Source organism: Daktulosphaira vitifoliae, unplaced genomic scaffold (assembly GCF_025091365.1).
Source record: "Daktulosphaira vitifoliae isolate Bord-2020 unplaced genomic scaffold, ASM2509136v1 Scaffold_4, whole genome shotgun sequence".
NCBI classification, from domain to species: Eukaryota; Metazoa; Arthropoda; class Insecta; order Hemiptera; family Phylloxeridae; genus Daktulosphaira; species Daktulosphaira vitifoliae.
Genome location: NW_026099575.1, coordinates 20,707,264 through 20,725,973, shown reverse-complemented (window position 1 = coordinate 20,725,973; position 18,710 = coordinate 20,707,264). Strand labels below are relative to the sequence as shown.

The 18,710-nt window shown below is 31.0% G+C and overlaps 1 protein-coding gene across 1 annotated transcript in view; it reads right to left on the bottom strand.

Moving 5' to 3' along the window:
- Positions 1–16,306: 16,306 nt before the first annotated feature.
- LOC126906040 (estradiol 17-beta-dehydrogenase 8) overlaps positions 16,307–18,710 on the bottom strand; it is a 10,902-nt gene continuing 8,498 nt past the window's right edge. Inside the window, exons 7-8 of the mRNA XM_050686263.1 lie at positions 16,584–16,658; positions 16,307–16,503 (exon numbers count right to left, since the gene is read on the bottom strand). The gene's annotated coding sequence lies outside the window, so the exon portion shown is untranslated. The remainder of the gene's footprint in view (positions 16,504–16,583; positions 16,659–18,710) is intronic.

Genomic DNA, 18,710 nt, shown 5'->3' with positions numbered 1-18,710 from the left:
TTCAAAAATAATAATATTAAAAAACAGTTATAAGTAGAAAAATTAAAACAATTTTTACCTTTCAAATATTGAATTAACAATGTTTGATCACATTTTACCACCAAAAGGTTTGCCTTTGACTTAACCATTCTCTTCGGAACATTTCAGACAATTACCAATTTGATCATCCTAGTTTGATATCTAATTAATATGCAACATAATACAACCCCCATCAGATTTCAGCTGACATCAAATCAATACTTTGAAATGATCAAACAAATTTTATGACTAATTAATGCGCATAAAAATAACTTTAATGATTTCAAGATACTATAACCTGTATATAAAATAGATTCGATAGAAAATTACTTGGTAATTTAATAACATCAACGAATACTTAAAATATTAGGTTTAGATCTACAAATTCATTAAGGAAAACAATAATAATTATGTAATTAGCGAGTTTCCGCCATCTATTTTAGTGTGGAGCATATAATTATACGTCCGGTCGAGTTATCAAACCAAATGGAAATAAATCCGTCATCGCATTTCCGATGTGTCCACATACACACCAGCCCAGTGAACACTGTGATTGCCAGATGTGACCTGTCGTCGTGTAAATTTAAAACGTCCTCGTCGGATGAAAAAGAAACGGATCAGGGCCTGTCAACAGGAAGCACCTCTGCCACCGCTTTTGATTTTTTGCGCGAAAAAAACATATCTTGACCTCTTCTCTTCTACCCTCTTAATGCGATATTGTAGCATCCAAGGGTTCCGCCCAATTAATTACCACCATTAAACGTTTTAGCGTATGAGGAATTAAAAATACAAACATTTAAATCCCACCGAACGAGTTACGATTTTGATGACCCGCGCGGCAGATCCCGTCTACCCCAAAGTACCCTTTTGTGGCTCATAACTGTCATATAAACCAACACACTAGTACACAACATCAGCAACGAAAAAGATAATGTTCACATATTTTTCTGTAACAAAAACAGATCCCAGTAAAAATCTAAAGTTTATTTCGTTATAACCAGCGGCAACCGCAGGGGCTTGTGTTGCGACATGTATAAAAAAACATTTGCCGATGAAATATTTGTAATGAAACGCAAATAAATAGTTTCCTCGAGTTCTTTATATTCTAATGTGTTTAACATAAATCGCTTCGAACAAATTTAGCTTAACGTTAAGTCTTTTCGTGTCACTTTAAAGTAAGATAATGTTAAGACGATGCGCACGGACGACTATAACAGTTATTGATTTATTTCAATATTAATTGAATTCACAAAAATTAAACAATTAATATTATTAACATTTTGGCGATTTTTCTTAAATAAAAACATTTTTCATTACATCGAAATATACGAATTAAATAATTTGCATTGAAAACTACTATTCAATTTTTATTCATTTTATTACATTATGTTTACATCTAATTTTCAAGAGATAAAATTTAATTAAATGTTAGTGCTGTTAAAATGAGCGTCTGCAAAATGTAGTTAATGATATTTATGGCACTCGATAAAATGACGGCAGGTTGTTACTTCCTCGATGTGTACATTTTGTTTCTTTACAAGAACAGTCGGAAAATGGTCTGGTGATAAATAGAGAAAATATAAAGAAAAGCGATTGTACGTCAACTCAAAAGAAAAAGCAGAACGATAAAATGAGAGAAAATACGAGGGTAGACGGGAAATTCCATAGAAAATACGACCGCCCCTTGGCCAAAATGTTTTCAAAGACAACAAAAGCTCCTAAGCAATTAATTGCCCCTCTTCTATTCCGAGTAGGCTTTCTGTTTGTTTATGTTTCGCCAATGGGGAAATTGCTACCGATGAAATGACCGACCTTTCAGTGCCGAAATGATATTAACGTAAAACCAATTATGTATCCAAAACGAACAGCTATTAAACTTAAAAACGAATTCAGAAACATCCATTAGAGAGTATGTTAATTTGTAAAAACTTATAAACAAAACAGGAATAACAATATTTCGTGAAAGGGTTTATAGTACCGTTTTAAGATAAAACATGCCATTCGAGAAGTTAAAAAAATCATTAATTAAATTCATTATTATTTATTGAAGCTCGAAATGTACGATGCATTAATATAAATTTGATTTTAATGATTACGTTTATGTAATCTATTTGTATATTTACCGTTATAGCAACACAAACTAATCCTTTTCTCGTTTATTTCGCCTTTTTTTTTTTACAGCTAAACGTACTCGATTCGTCGCTCCGTTATTGAATTCACAGCAATACTACTCGATTTGAAAATAGCACAACTTTTTAGTGACGTGCTTAGGAAACCTGTTTAAATTCTGTTTGAAATCCATCGAGTATTATTTTTATACGGTACTGTCATCTCAGAAAAACGCAGCGGTCTTTTCTTTTCAACGACAAACGGATTTATTTGACTGGACTAATTTTAGAAAGTTTTTCGGAGGATTTATAATTTTACTCGTATTTTACGTGGCGCGCTCAAAAAGGGGGCTAGTTAACTGCAGCGTTAAAAAAAATCAAACAAAAACAATGCTAGTCCTGACTTGACGCTACTGCCGGCTGTTGTCTGCCCACATGAGCCCGTTGTCAGGTTTCAACACCTCTTGCCGCGTCCTCGGCGGTCTAAACGCGCGTCGACAAATTATTGTTTCCACCGGCAGCCAGTCACACATTGAACAAGACAAAATGATTAATGAATCCGACGGCAGCTCCAACGACGACACGCGCTTTCTAACGAGACAATATATTGTCAGACAAATTTCGTTCCATTTACGTTTTTGGAATCGCTTTTGATCACAACACGAACGGTCGTGGCGACTTTCGACCAGTAACGGTTAATAGAAGTGTTGCCGTCAAGATGAATGAAACTTATTTCTAAATAATCGACTGTATAATTTACCTTCATCCTATGGGTTTTTGTGTACGTTGGCATTGACAAATCCATCTTGATTTGATTCCGTAATGGTTTTTGTTCAACGATGGAGATGAAACAACTGATTTTTGAATATTACTCGAGTATTGAGTAATTTGAATTTGTTTCTGAAACGCAAAGTAAAGTGTTTTAGAATATACCAATGGATCTGACGAAAATGTGCCTAAAAATTAAATACACTCTAATTAATTAAATATTGCATACAATGAAAGGCAAACTAAAGAAATTAACTATTAAACTTTCAGTGGTTATTATTGTTACTTTATTTTGTAAGACAAAATGCCGAATAAACAAATTCTTTGTCGAAAAATGGAAATTTTTATGAACTTGTAAATCTCAATTTTTAGTTAACATTATCTAAACTAATTAAAACGTAGACTAGCAAAATGGCCATATTAGGATGAAATGATTTTTTTTCAAATTCTAGTGATATCAAATTTTAATCTAATATCTGTCACATAGGAGATTTTCTACATTGCTGTGATGATTGTCATGTGAATGAATGTAATTTAAATTGTCAATCTTTATTTACAATATGCGATTATACAAAGTTATTTAGTTTTGAACATTTCAGATTGTTAAATCATACACTATCGATGCTTATTTAAAATGAAAATTATACGTATGAATGCATATGGAAAGTATTACACCGATAGCATTTCCGGTCGCTTAAAACTCAAGTCCTCTTAACCCTTGTATGATTTCCTACACTTGTCAATTTCTATTGGTTAATAATTATAAGGTATTCATAAGCATGTTCGGTGAATGAGCAGCAGGTCTGTTCAATGTTAAAACCTACACAGGAGTGCCCTCAACTTACAACATGGCGTTCACTCGATAACTTATAAATATAATGCCAAGGTACATTACAAAATGAAAACTCTCCAACATTAAAAAATAACTTGAAATTAATTAAATCAAAGAAACTTTATAGATTAATATAAAATTTAATAAAATTAATGTTAACGAAATTTGTCTAGTATTAAATCAGGGAGCCCCGTCATTTTAACACAATCGCGAAAAAATGCGTGGAATGTGCAGAATTCCGCCGATTGAGAATAAAAAACGTAGACGGACACCGCTTGGAAATATTGTAAAACGGCATTTATGAATGGAATAAAAAATATGACGACGTTGATGATGTATGTTTATGAATGCTTTCGTATATGAGATGGGTAACCCATTTTATTTGCTTTGACGCCTGTGAAATTGGCCGTTTAAAAATATACATTCGGGGATGATGTTTTCGTTGTGTGTATAATATGTGTGTGCTTATACCACTGCCCGCCCTTACTCCGCACTCTTAAATCCTCAACCAGCCCGTACGAGGGAGCTACAAACGTCATCACCGCCCTTCTGGAACGCGTGTGTTTAGTTCTGACCGCATTCTAGTATAACATACGGGCCTCGCTTATATGTTATTTCAGCGGGGCCAACTAACTTACAGGACCCTTGTAGTATCTTTTCCACTTCATTAAATTGTTATTGAACAGTTATGGACACAAATCGGGTAGAAACTATTGTATAAAATAGTTGTTATTCTTTCATAAAAAGCGTTTACATTGATATGCCGACTTGTTTTTTATTTTTTACTTTGTTTCCTCAGTATCACGTGCATTTGCTTATAATCATGGCCAATTTGCAAAGTTGTCATTAATACATAAATGCGTAGCGTCCAATAGGTATGAAAACTAGTTCATGAATTCGTCATCTATTGATAATTTATGTTCTAAACACACCCTTATCCAAAATTCGTTCCGAATTTCACGCTTCGGGTTATGTTATAGGAAAATATCATATTTACACAAACAGGTGTATGGTTTATGTATTATCCAAAAGAATAATGTTTTTTTAAACGTTTCTCATTTTTTTCGTGTCACTTATTGCACGAGTTTATTGAACCCATTTTCAGTAAAATGATACCTTTAAAACCTTAAGAGAATACTTTAAAAGTTTCGGGTGAACATCTAAAAAATATACATACAGATTTATTTACAGACAAAAAATAAGTAATCGAATAACAACTATTTATTTGATTTTCGTACAATAATGTTTTTTAACGCTAGTATAAAAATGAAACTATACACTTAATTTATTTCAATTTCGCCATGAAAATGTTGACGACACAATGGCAACAAAAATCGTTTGTTGTTTTAAACTCCAACTAGTTCGTTCATAAATTAACATATTTACTTTTAGCCATTCGATTATTTTATACGTATAGAGTTCTATCGTCGCACACGTCAAATGACTTATAGTTTCCGATCAAGTATTGTGGTCGTATATTCTCGTTTACTGACAATATGCTCCGTTCGACTTCAGCTGATATAAATGCATACATAATACAACGATAATATTTATTTATCGGGCAGCAGCTACACTGGCCGTGGAATGATTGACGTCGAGTGCATTCCACGGGCAACAACAGCAGCTGATCGCCGTGTGAACTTTCGGTGCGTTATTTTACAACGGGCGAGTGGGCGGACTTGATGTGTACTGCCCCGCACAAGTGAGGGCGGCAAATTTGAATTTCATTACAGGGCGTACGATTGCAAAAGCAGGTGACAACAATAACTCGGACAATAAAATGGCACTCGAAACGGTGACAAGACGGTAATGTCCGAATCACACGGACGACCGGCACGACAACCTCGGTGGTCCTACCGACGTGTTTCATTATAAGATGAATTCCACAGAGGATCAGGACGTGTTATTTTCGCCTTTGCCGAAAAAAAAGGGCACGGAGGGAGAATTATTTCTTGGCTAAAATCATCACTCTCTCTCGATCGCCAAAGTAAACGTTTAATAGACCCTCTTTTCAATGCAACAATGAGCCCGTTTAGTGTTGCGGTTGTACAGCATCACCCAGATAGACACCGTCCCCTATGAGCCCCTGCCGCCGACGATTTCTGGCCGACCGAAAAATGTAATCCTCTCCGCCGACGGGCCACATGCGAAGAATATAATTGTACACATCATCCGCGACAATCGGAGGCACCGAGTGGATACAAAAGTACAATACAAAATAAACAGTTAGCGCGCCCACGCAACAGTGTATTATTATTTTCCAACTATAATACGGCGACATCTCGACGTGCTCCCCAAGTAAAAGACTGTTGGAAATCTCTCCATTTTTTTATACGCTATTATTGTTAGTAGTTTTCTCATTACAACGTATTTACGCGTAGCTGGATAGAACATGTTTCCCACAACTCATTATCACAACACGTCTATAGATCAGTCCTAAAACTCAACCCTTTAAATATACGGCGACTCGAATACAGTCTCACGTATATTATAACTTTTTTATTGCCCTCCGTAGTTAACAATGCCGCACATAATCGTATTGCTCCAATTCAGTAATTTTTCTATTATTATACAAGGCTGCCAATGACAAAAAATATAGTTATTTGAATCATTCTATCCTATTTTTTTGTCAATGAAATAAAATCGACTATAATTACTTTTGTAATTATCGTGAAATTAAGAAGATCATACGACTAAAGGCTCAACGTTGTAAACTCATCATCTATATCTATATCTAATTATTACCTCTAATTTATGTTCTTAATAATAACTTCGTGGGAAATATAAAAGTATTTATAAATTAAAATTATCTCTCTCGATTTTGTACCATCAGTGCGTTTTCTTTAAGTTTCCAAACTCATTTCATAAAGTAAGTACAACGCAGATTTTTATGCTCAACTTAGCGGTTTTGTGTTCAAAGTTCGTTACATAAACACGATGCTAATTTTAACGCGGTAGCGCTAAGGTTTTGAAAACCAACAAAGTGAATAGTTTTAAGTCTGTTTTATGCATGAGGCCATTAGAACGGGAGGAAGTGTAGGGCGAAATGTTTTATTCAAATTTATTCGTGATTTGAATAAAACTAAGGTTTTCCAGTATGTTTTTGAGAATCTGATTTTGAACAAAAAGTAAAAATATGTATATACATACGAAAGAAAATGTATTATAATTTAGTAACTCCTGAGGGAATTTGTTTAAATATCACAGATGAACCTTTACTTAAAAATACTTTTTGCCACCCACAGCATTACTTTAAAGCAGTTAATTTTACATTTTTGTACAACAATAATTTAGAAAACTTTTATATTTATGTCATAAATAAATCGTCGATTAACATGGAAATTACATTAACAGTGTTTATTGAGTTTGGTTTTTTAAAAGCTAACTGAGCTTACGGACTTGATTTATCCAATCCGATAAAACTTGAATCCAACCTAAAGTCAATATCGTTAGATATCAAATTTTGATAATATTCTTGAATTAAAAAAAACGGTAACACAAATGGCTATCATAAGAAACGCTTTGATGCAGATGTATAGACAGTTTTTAATTTTAACAAATTGGTGGATTATTACAAAAGCAATTCAACACCTATTTCCTTCATTATACCTGATTAGTAATTCATCGATTTATAAGTATTATATATGTGTAAATATTTATTATAGCAATTACATATAAAATAAAATTGATATTTAATAATTTAGTATTGTAATTACGGAGAAATTATAAAAAAAATTAAAGTAGTTGTCACTTTTACGAAAAACGTGTATAAAATTGAAGGATTTGATACAAAACTTTTCAGAAAATAATTTTTTTTTATTATGAATAAATGGTCTACAAGAAATTTTCTTCATAGGGGAGCTCTAACCTTTTTTTCGTGACTTTGGTAAACGTACATTTTTACGTACAATTTAAACACAAAAATAGTAAGTTTTTTTAATAACGGCAGCCATTTGCATATGATGATAGGAGTCATCGGGACAATTTTTTTTTTTTAACTGACAGTACATAAGATTAAATTTAACAAGTATTTAAAAAACGCAGTATTTCCAGAAAATGTTCAAAAGTTAACTTTCCTTTAAAAAGTTTCTGTTTTGAATCCGCCCTGTAGGATGGTAAAGGGTAAGATTTTTAAAGAATTTATACCAAGTAAAAGGGAAATACATTAAATAAATTAAAAACAATCTTAATTATACTAATTTTTATTTCTAATATTTCGTTGAAAATCTATAATTTTGAATTGAATAAACTTAATCGTCACAATTTTTTCACCCTATAGAATATTGTGTTTACTGGTATAAGATGATAATAATAATAATGCAATTATAATAATAAAATTAGCGAACGGATTTTCCAATCTAAATCTATACATCACAAAACAGAAGGGTTGAGGCCTATTGTTGTCTGTGACGCGGTTACAATAAAAGTGTTGCGTGAAAACCGGACAAATTGTACACACACGGTCATAGCACAGTATACTGTAATGCACATTCCTCGTATCTATACGCATAATGTGTGTTGAAAGAGAGAGACAGTAAATCCTTAGGACATATGCCTGTCCCCGGTAATCTCCCTCCGAGTATAACAAGGTCTGCGTGCGGTCCCATAGATAAACAAACCCCACGCGCTCTTGCCAGTTATATATTTGCATATCAATTATCGGATACTCTTTTGCATTTCTGTGTGTACATCCCATCCGCTTCGACCACCTCTCATTGCGCCATTCCTAACACGAAACAAACGCCCTCATCCCAAAACATTTTCATTGTATTATGTGCGACGAGGAGAGTAGGTGTTAAATCGTTCAATTCAATATTTGCTCATAGTTATTGGCCTACTTATTATTTATTTTATAAGTCAGATTTTTTTTTTTATAGAACCATTTAAGTGCGCTCATCTGTTATTTTATAGGATAAATAATTAAAATAAAAGTTGCTGAACATTTATTTTTCTCAGTATTAGCATCAGTGTAACATTGTTTTGACTTATTGACAGACGAATAATTCAAAAATCCCAATGTTAGGTGGCAACAAAATAATACATCAAAACGTATTTTTAATTTCTAACAAAAGTCAGGCAGCACTCTTAGGTCTTGACATCTGTCTGTTGATGTTACCGAGTTAAATAATGACATGTTTAACTGAACGCCAGAATCGAATCTTTATAAATTAATGTCAACACAAACTATGAGACGAACACTTACAACATAATACATTCTTCACATCATGTTTAAGGGTTTTGAAATTGTTATTGTTAATAGCGATTTTTATTAAAATACTAATTAACATTTTTAATTAATCTAATTATGTAATATTTATATGATTCTGAATGTATATATAATTTGTCTGTATACAATAGGTTTTATATTGAGTAATACACAATCTTATGCATTAATCTTATTATTTCGTTAATTTGATATCTTCTAATAATATTGAGTGAAATGGATTATTTTACAATCAAATATGTTATTGCGTAGTAATTCTGTAAATCCGCGTAGTATTCCAAACAAAACGCCGATATAATTAAAATATCCAAGAACGCTATTAAATCTGACACTATGAATGGTGACACTATTCACAGGACTAGTGAATTTACATACTAGTGAAATATTTAATTGGTGAAAAAGAAAAAGAAAAATTTTAGAGTTGAGTTGAATATGCATCGTGAGCATTAGAAAATGTTATCTTGTGGTTAAAACCCTTATTGCCAATACTTGCAATCTGGACACACACGTGTTAAGGAGCCGCCTACCGGATATTGGATTTTTTTGGCATTTTGTAAATCGTCCTCTCGTCAAAAATAGCCTCTGGTACCCTTTTCTTCCCAGATTCGAGTGACCCTCTTCACTACAGTAAATGTATTAGTGAGAGTATATGCAACCGCCCGTTCTGACCGCGTTAAGGGTCTGCAAAGTTATTTTCGACTGTATGTCAACAGGAAATGATGGATTCATTGAGCATATCTTTTGAACTAAATACATATTTTGTCTAAATATAGATTCTCAAACCATTATAACTCGTATACTTCAATTGATTTCGTTGATATGTACCTTTGAAACAATTAACTGGCCATGTAGAAACAAAATTATTTAATCAGATCATTTTTAATAAGACACATTTTTACTATAAGAAATTATAAAACTTTTATCTAAAATACTAATTAATAATAAAATATTTTACTATTAAAAATTAATTTATTTTTATAATACTATTTCATTAAAAAAAAAATTTCAAACATATTATATTCAATTTAATATACGTCCAATATTAATAAGAAATATGATAATGTTATTAAAAAAAATAATCGATAACAATTATTCAATGGAATTACACAAAACTTGTAACTACTGAATTAAAAGAGTTTAAAAATACTCTTTACAATTATCCTTCCTCCAGATGGTTTGATGATATTAGATGAAAGTCTATAAACCAAATTATGACAATTGGGTATTTATGATCAGCGTATATTAAAAAAACAGACTAGTGAAATTTTGTCAATAATTATGAGTTATATTGATAAAAATTAATGTAAAAAAAAAAGATGGACTGAAATTATAGCTAAACGGCCATACATCCAGAAGCTTCTTAGACAAAAATGCTTACATAATGTTATCAGCAGAATAAAACTTAAACAGATGTAAAAAAAAGTAAAGATTTTGTAAAATCTTTGATGTAAAAAAAAATGTTAGAAACAGTGTAATATTTTAAAAGTTTGAAATAAGAACAAGAACACTCGAAGAACGTAAAAAACAGTAATGTAAAAATAATCATCAGTCAGATATTCAGTAGCTGACAAGTGTCTTATTATTATTATTATTAATAGCACGTGCTCTACTATATACCGAAATCGTCTGGCCGAAACGGTGTTTGGAAACCGCGGGACCGAAACGTTTTGTCGGGACATTTTTTTTTTTTTTGTTTGTCTTGGAACATGTGTATTGTTGACTACTCAATGCGACCCCGTTAATTATTAATCGGTCTTTAATTGAATTACACGGTTTATTTCCATCCTTTAGGCGTCAGACCACCTCCGAGAGTAATTCACATGTAATTATAATTTATATCACCACTGGGACAAGTATTTCACGTTATTTTCACAAACAAAACCCTCGAGCCCCAAATAAATTTGATACTATCTCAATGTTCAAGTATTTTTTTCATTAATAGGTAATAATCCCTCTAAAAATGAAAGAGCTTTAAAAATGTTCGAGTGATAAAATATATTGTACAATTTAATAACTAACAATAGTATTAAAAACAAAGATTACGAAATAGGCTAAATAATTAAATTTAGTATTTTTCTTCTAACACTAAACACGTATTTCATGTATTTTAATTTTAGTACTTCAAATACCTACAGCTTAACGATATTACTAAAAAACAGTAGTGCCCGCTAGGGTTTTAAAAATTTTAAAAACTAAATTCTATATATTATATAAATTAAAAAAATGTATCATGGTGCATGTAGTGGATACGGCTGATTTAAATGATTTGAGTGAATTAAGAAGACGACCAAGTAAAAACTATTCGAATTTGAAAATAACTGGAAATCAAAAACAACATTGGACACTAAAATGTTCTATTTTATTGTATGAATGCAGTGCGCTCAATAGTTACTCATAAGTTCTAAAATAAAGCCGCTGTAGGCTCACGGATAGGTGATCATACGTCAGTTTTTATAGCGTATGATTATTACTATCATTATGTCCCTAGTGCACAAGGCAAAGGAAAACCACTGCACTTAACCCTTTCCCTAATAAAAAACACAAGTCAACGATGTTGTAAACTTGGTCTTTAGAAAAAAAAGATAAGACAAAATTTTATAATATGTATCTCAGCAATAAACTTTTAAAAGGTTCCGATGGGTTGTGCCACATTAAGTCGAAAATAATTGATAAGATATTAAACAACATGTCTTGGGAAATTACAGATTCTGGAGGACTGGTTCGTTGCAGAAAGATGTAAATCATCAATACATTACAACTAGTAGCGTATTTAGAAATTTATAATTTGGGGTGGGGGGGGCATACAAAATGTTCATGAGTAAAAGGTACCATAAAACGACATTTTTTTTGCTCATAACTTTTGTTATTAAATACATAATTTAGATTTTTTTGAAAAAAAATTTGTTATTTGTTTTGAATCCATTTTAGCTTCGATGCGAAGCGGAGAAGGTATTAATTTTACTATAATGTGTTTTTATTAATAAATATATTTCGTTTTATACAGTGTGTATCTCTACGTAATAAACACTTCAAAATTAGGTGACAACTGTACGTCAAATTTTGCTCCACGAGAGCATCTATATCGACTAACATTTCATAAACCCATGTTATTATACATTATTACATTGCTTGATAAAATATTTACATGACTCAAACAATGAGGGGAGCACGTGCCCCTGTGCCCCTCCCTCTAAATACGTCATTGATTACAACATTACCTACATATCTACATTGACGATTTTTGATAAACCGAGACATGTTTTGATGAGCAAAAATAAGTACATGGACACGTTAAATAAGAGGAACTATACTGAGTTAATTGATAATTCATACAAAACAAAAATGTTTCTATCGATTTAATCAAATACATTTTGCAAACTTCCCAGGCAAATCTGTTTATGTAGTAACACATTACGCTTTGAATGAACACAACGCCTGGTGGTATTCACGCGAGTTCGTTAACGATCGTTGTTTTATTTTGTCTTAAGTCAGGCTGTGTCGAGGAAAAGGAATAAGGTGAGTGGACTGTATGAATGAATGAATGTAGAATGAATTTTACAATATATAATTATAACAATTAAATGTATTACACAAGAATCATAAAATCTTATATACACCAATGTGGATAGAGGAGACATTTAATACTAACGCCACAATGGCGCTGATATAAACAAATACTAAATTATAAGTGTGAGTAAATCTTAGAAAGAAGATGAACAAGCATTATACTTATCGGCTAATTGAAACGGCTGATCATAATGTTGAATATTGAAAGGATCAATTGAAGTCGAATGCATAGCTGACCAACGTGTACAATATGCTGTGAACGGTACTGTGATGTATCTCAGAAAATATATAGACCCAATTGTGGGTGCGACAATCGCAAAGGTGATATTTTTACTTTTACAACAAAATGAATACAAAAACTACTGTCTCCCAAGCCCCATAGAGCTTATAGCTAAAAAACGCTAAGATGGCGGCGGCAATGCAGACATAGAGAGAAGACCGACAAAAACTTGGTGTAGCACAACGATAGCATAAGTAATCACAACACACAATTTCTCGACAGCAAATTCGACCGATGTGTGTCCAACACGCTTCAAATATAAAAACACTGGCTCATCATAAATTATAGCAAGCTCCAATACTTCAAAGTTAAGGCTTAAAGAATATATATTTTTTAACCTACAGTTTGAAACTCAAGTTTTTTTTGTCAATCAAACAAGCCTTAATGGTCAGCTATTTGTTTGAGTAGATCAAACGTTGACACTCCTGCGGTGTCAAATACTAATCTAATGAATTAACTGGCCTATTTAAATCTGCTAGTTGTCTTTATCAAATTGCGTTAATTTCAATTATTAGGACAAATTTCGAGATAATTGTGATTATTATAAAACACATATATCATTTTTTTTGTAACGAGTAAAACGTTTTAATGTACATTACATTAAAACAGATCAAAATTTTAGGTTCACTTGCTCTATTATTGAAATCTACACAATTTAGTCGGTTATAAGTCATCGTATACTTAAAAGAACCTAAAATATGGAATATGGCTAGCGTTATGTAAAAATTAACATATTTTGTTTATAGAATAGTTACTTTTTTCAAATAATGCAAATAAATAACATTAATATAGGAAAATCATAGATTTTTTACATTTTAAGATAATTGCGAGGTATACTTGTATATACTACTTGGTAAACATATTTCAAGGGGTCTCAGGTATACATTAATTAAAATTAATAATTTTATATTAAATTATTGTAATTTTTATAAGAACGAATACAAAAAAAAATTTTTTTAACAATTATTAAAAATATTCAAATATTTAATTGTACTAATGTTCAAATATATGGTGTTCAATAAAAACTTTCCATGTCTAAAAAATGTTTAACTTTTTATTATTCAAATAACAACCGTAAAAAATGTAAAACGGCTACACGATTTAGGTCTCCTTAAATCGACAAAAAATGTATTTATTGAAAGAAACTTGTTACAATTAGACGCATTGAATTGATGTATTTTAAAAAACACTATTGAATTTTTTGAAATTTTATTCGTTAATTTTAATAAAGATGTAATAATGTGTAAAGATGAATAAACACGGTGTATGTGAAAAGTTAACTAAGCTATTTGCTCCCATGGTGTCAGCAATGACAGTATTGACAAGCGCCCGTCGTTGAACTTGTCGCTATGGTGACGTAGTGTAAAATAAATCGAGTAACGGTTGCCATGAAAGCGAATTCACATTTATTGGTTGCCTGGAAGATTAGCTCAGTAAAACTTTCAATTTAATCCAATATACTTTTAGAATTTAATATTACCCAATAACTACAAATTAAACTTCTTAAATATAATATTTCACATAATTCAAGGACCCCAAAAAATAAAGAATGACTAAAAGATGCATACTAGAAAATTATTGAAAGAAAATTTATAAATTGTAATGTTAACATTGTTCTTGTTAAAAAAAACTAAACGAAAATTCGTTTTATTTAACATTTCATATTTTTTACATAAATGATGTATCAAGTTTATCTATTATTGATACTATCAACAATAGGGTTAAGGGAGATTTAGGTGTAGGATAAGTATGCCCTTATTTTGCCAAAATTTCAAGCATTTAAGTTCTGCGTCTTTAATATAAATTATCTGGACCTATTTAAAATTATTTAAATTAGGAATGAAACTATTTTCAGCCAAGTTTAATATACAAACAAAAATTTATTCGAGCTATTTTTCTAAATAAAAACAACGATCATTAAGCCTTAAAAATTTTCATTAGAAATAATGTAAAAAAAATTGAAAATGTTCATAAATAGTTACAAAGAAAACAATAATTGCTTTAAATTATTTTTATTTGAAGCTATGTCAGGTTTATTTGAAGCTAAATAAACTGTAAATAGATATAAAATCTGAAATTAGAATAGAATTAAGATATATTAAGAAATACAAATGGTAGTCATAATTAAGGTGGGCACATTTAACAAATATTTTTGGCTAATAATAAAATTTTTAAGATGAAAAAAGGGCATTATTTGCTTGACCAATGAAGACCGTATAATTTAGAGATTAATCTCAGAGAGCTATCGAGATTTAATGGAAGTCAAATTTTAAAAGAATAAAATAAGACTACTTTTTAATTTGTCTAAGTATAATTATTGTTATCAGGAAAGATGTTTTTACCGGATTCAACTGTTTGGAAAAATTAAAATATAAGAACGGCAAAATTTAGTCTCATTATACGTTAATTGATCCACCTTAGTCAAAGACAAATTAAAAATAATTTATAAAATTACTACAAGATTTAATTTTTGTTAAAAGTTAAAAAAATATCCGAGAATGATTTTACATTTATTACATAACTGTAATAATAAAATTGAGGTTTGTTTTAAGTTCAAAATTATGAAACCCTATGACTTTTTAATGATTTTTAATATAATTTAAAAAAATGTAAACCAGGTTTTAGAAGCGTAAGTATACATTATTCTACGGTGAGGATGATGTCATCATTTTTGTTTATATTTGTTTACCAATTGGGATTTCAAAAAAAGAAAGAGTATATTATCATGGCCTACGTTACCTCAATAAAAAACTTGTTATAAAGAATTTCCAAAAATAAAAAGATAAATACAAGCCAAATACAAGGTATGATCAATTTTTTTTGAAAAGTCATAATTATCAAAATTCCTGACATTTATATGATCCCTCTAGTCGTTTTTTAATACCTTGACTCTATCAAAATGTCTAGTTATATGGCAAACATGCAATTAACTATAGGTACAATTATAATTATAAAAGATACACGCCAATAATTGTCTTCAAATAAACAAAAAATTCTACTATTGATCTAAGAACATTTTACAAGTATAGTTAAAAATAATTTTATCTATAAGGCTCAATATTACAAAAACTATATTAAATGTAGGTAAATTGAAATGCGGTATAAATATTTATTTTGGATAGATTCGCTAATAAATTAAATAGTTTCTATTGAAAGTATTTTTATAATAGCATATGCAAACTTTTGTGTATAAATCTTTTAAAATTTGTATTTTGAACATTTTTAACTGCCAACTATTTCCAAATAACTAAAACTAAGTAAATATTACCAATAATAATCAATAAAGGAAAACTCTCCTACAAAATAAATCCCATATATCATTTGGTGGATCGCTACCGTTTCGAGATGATTTTAGGCGTGTTGACTAATTGTTTCTCCGAAACATTTTAATGGGCTTGGGTAAAAATGATCAATAGGCTTGTAGTAACCATATTACAATATTTTATGTACTCGGGCGTGGGTTAGGTCGACCGTGTGTTTGTATGAAATTGGTATAGAGGATCACTCACGAGGAATCGGATTGCAGACAGAATGTCTGGCCCAACCGACGCAGAAGTATCATTTAGTCACGTTGTCTACAATATTATTATTATATGTGCTTGTGCATGAATGATGTCGATGGAGGTAGTGGTGTTCCAGGAACAAACATCCCACCTGTTTCGGCATTACCACAAAAAAATTCCATTCACATAAGAGAAGACGATAACTAAAAACAAATAGTTTATATTACATTTACATCATATTTTGTTAACGGAAAACAACCTCAAAATTATTTAGTCTTATTACCTAAAATATTTGCGCATGTCGTTCATGACAAGAACTCTGACAAGTTTTCTGTCGTCGATAACAATATTTTATGACCTGTATTTTACAAAAATCAAGACTATTGTTAGCTAATTAGAAATAGTTACAATATAAATTGAGTCATTCTAGTTGTGGATTCGTTGCTTTTATTATTGCGCTCTTTCCGGCTAAGGCAATTCAACGTATAAGAAATCACTTCCGAAATTTATGTCAGTCGTCAACCTTCAATGTACGTGAGTCGACAACAACCGATTTGTAAACGAATGACTAAACGACAGGTAGTCTCAAACACAACAATATGAACAATAACAATAATGATGATAATAATAGTATTATGTATCTTAAGCCGTAGTATTTAAGCGACTACGATTTCCGGACACAATTGTAGCTAATGTAAAAGAGGTGTCCGAAAATGGGTCATTGAATCAGAAAAATCGACCATAAAAGCCAACAGGAAATTGAAAATCAGTCCAAAGCGTCTTAATAATTGCTTCCCCGGTATAAAAGAACGTCATGATAAAGGATTCAACAGATTCTGGCATACCAATTCATGTCACGTTACAGGACTCATCACGTTTGCAAAAGTGTAGTGTTTACTACCTTCATAAAATATGTTTAACTCGTCATTGAGTTAAATATGAAAGTGAACCCCAGTGTTTATACGTTAAAAACATTTTAAAAGCAAATCCTTATAACATACAGAATATTTTTACTTAATTTTTAAAGATTTTTAATCTAAAGATAAAATAAAACTAAAAACAGAATTTGAAAACATAATAGGGTTTATATCATAAAACAATTTAGTAATTAATGTCTTCGTTGTAACCTCTTGATAAATAAATTATCACCCTTACTAAACTAATTCTATCTGTACGCTTTGACGCACAAGGTTCATGATTGTGGTTGATCGAGTACCATTGACATAATATTTTATTAAAACGAATTCACTCACAATGCATCACGTCATCGAGGTGTATAGTGATAATATTTGTTTTCTTTCTATCTGTAGTGTACCGAATGATCAACGACATATATGTAGAATATTTTCATAATAATATTAAAATCATGCGGCTATGGCGGAGGAATCCAATAAAACATTTAAAAACGCCAGCGCGTCGTCGCATTCTTTCGTTAAAAAATGAGACGTGGAAAAAATTCGACACTCACAATGGCCACAGGGATTGTAATAAAGCCATTGTCAAATGATTGACAGTTGGAGTCTAAACAGGTACACACACCACCAACAATTCATTGAAAGGACTCTGTGAATATTACTCGTATTATAATACACATATACGTATGAATTTATAAATATATACATATATGTACATTGTAAGTACGTGTGTACGTTAATGGACAGTCGTAGGTATATGCCCAATGAAACGGTTTTTTTTCCAACACCTTATGCCCAAGAAAAACTTGGAACGCGCGCAGACAGACTGGCGCACTATGTGCATAGTCATGACCGCCGCCACCAACACAGCTGTCTACTGCACACACAGAAACTTTTCAATCAAAAGTAATAACATAATTCGACAGACAATTGTCACGATACTTGAATAATTTAATGTTACCATTTTCAATAGAACCGACACATTGTTGGAATGTGTAAGAATTTAATTCACCGAACTTATTTCTTTATGACTACCTAGTTTGCTTGATATAATGTCTAATGAATCATGAACTGAAAGTCCTGAAACCTCCTAATAGTCCATTAGTAAAATTTTATCAAATCGTATTTACGTACAAAATAATTTATAATTTAACATTGTTGAGTGAATCCCCAATTTCGCAAATTAATTTGTAAAAAATAGAGAGCAGATGTATTAAATATTTTAGTAAAAAAATTTATTAAAGTAATAAACGAGTTTCTATTATTTACATTGTTTGTAAAAACTGACCTGTTTCCTTATTTACTGAGCACTCTGTATAGTAAAAATTAATTTCATGTGAATAATATTATTTAAAACTCGATGTTACATTAATGCGTTGCTATTTTAACTTTTATCGTTTAATATGTTACTAGTTATAAAAATAGTAGATTTTACAGCGGGGCAGCATTTGATATATACTTTAATTAATATACTTCTTTGTAAGCACTACACACAT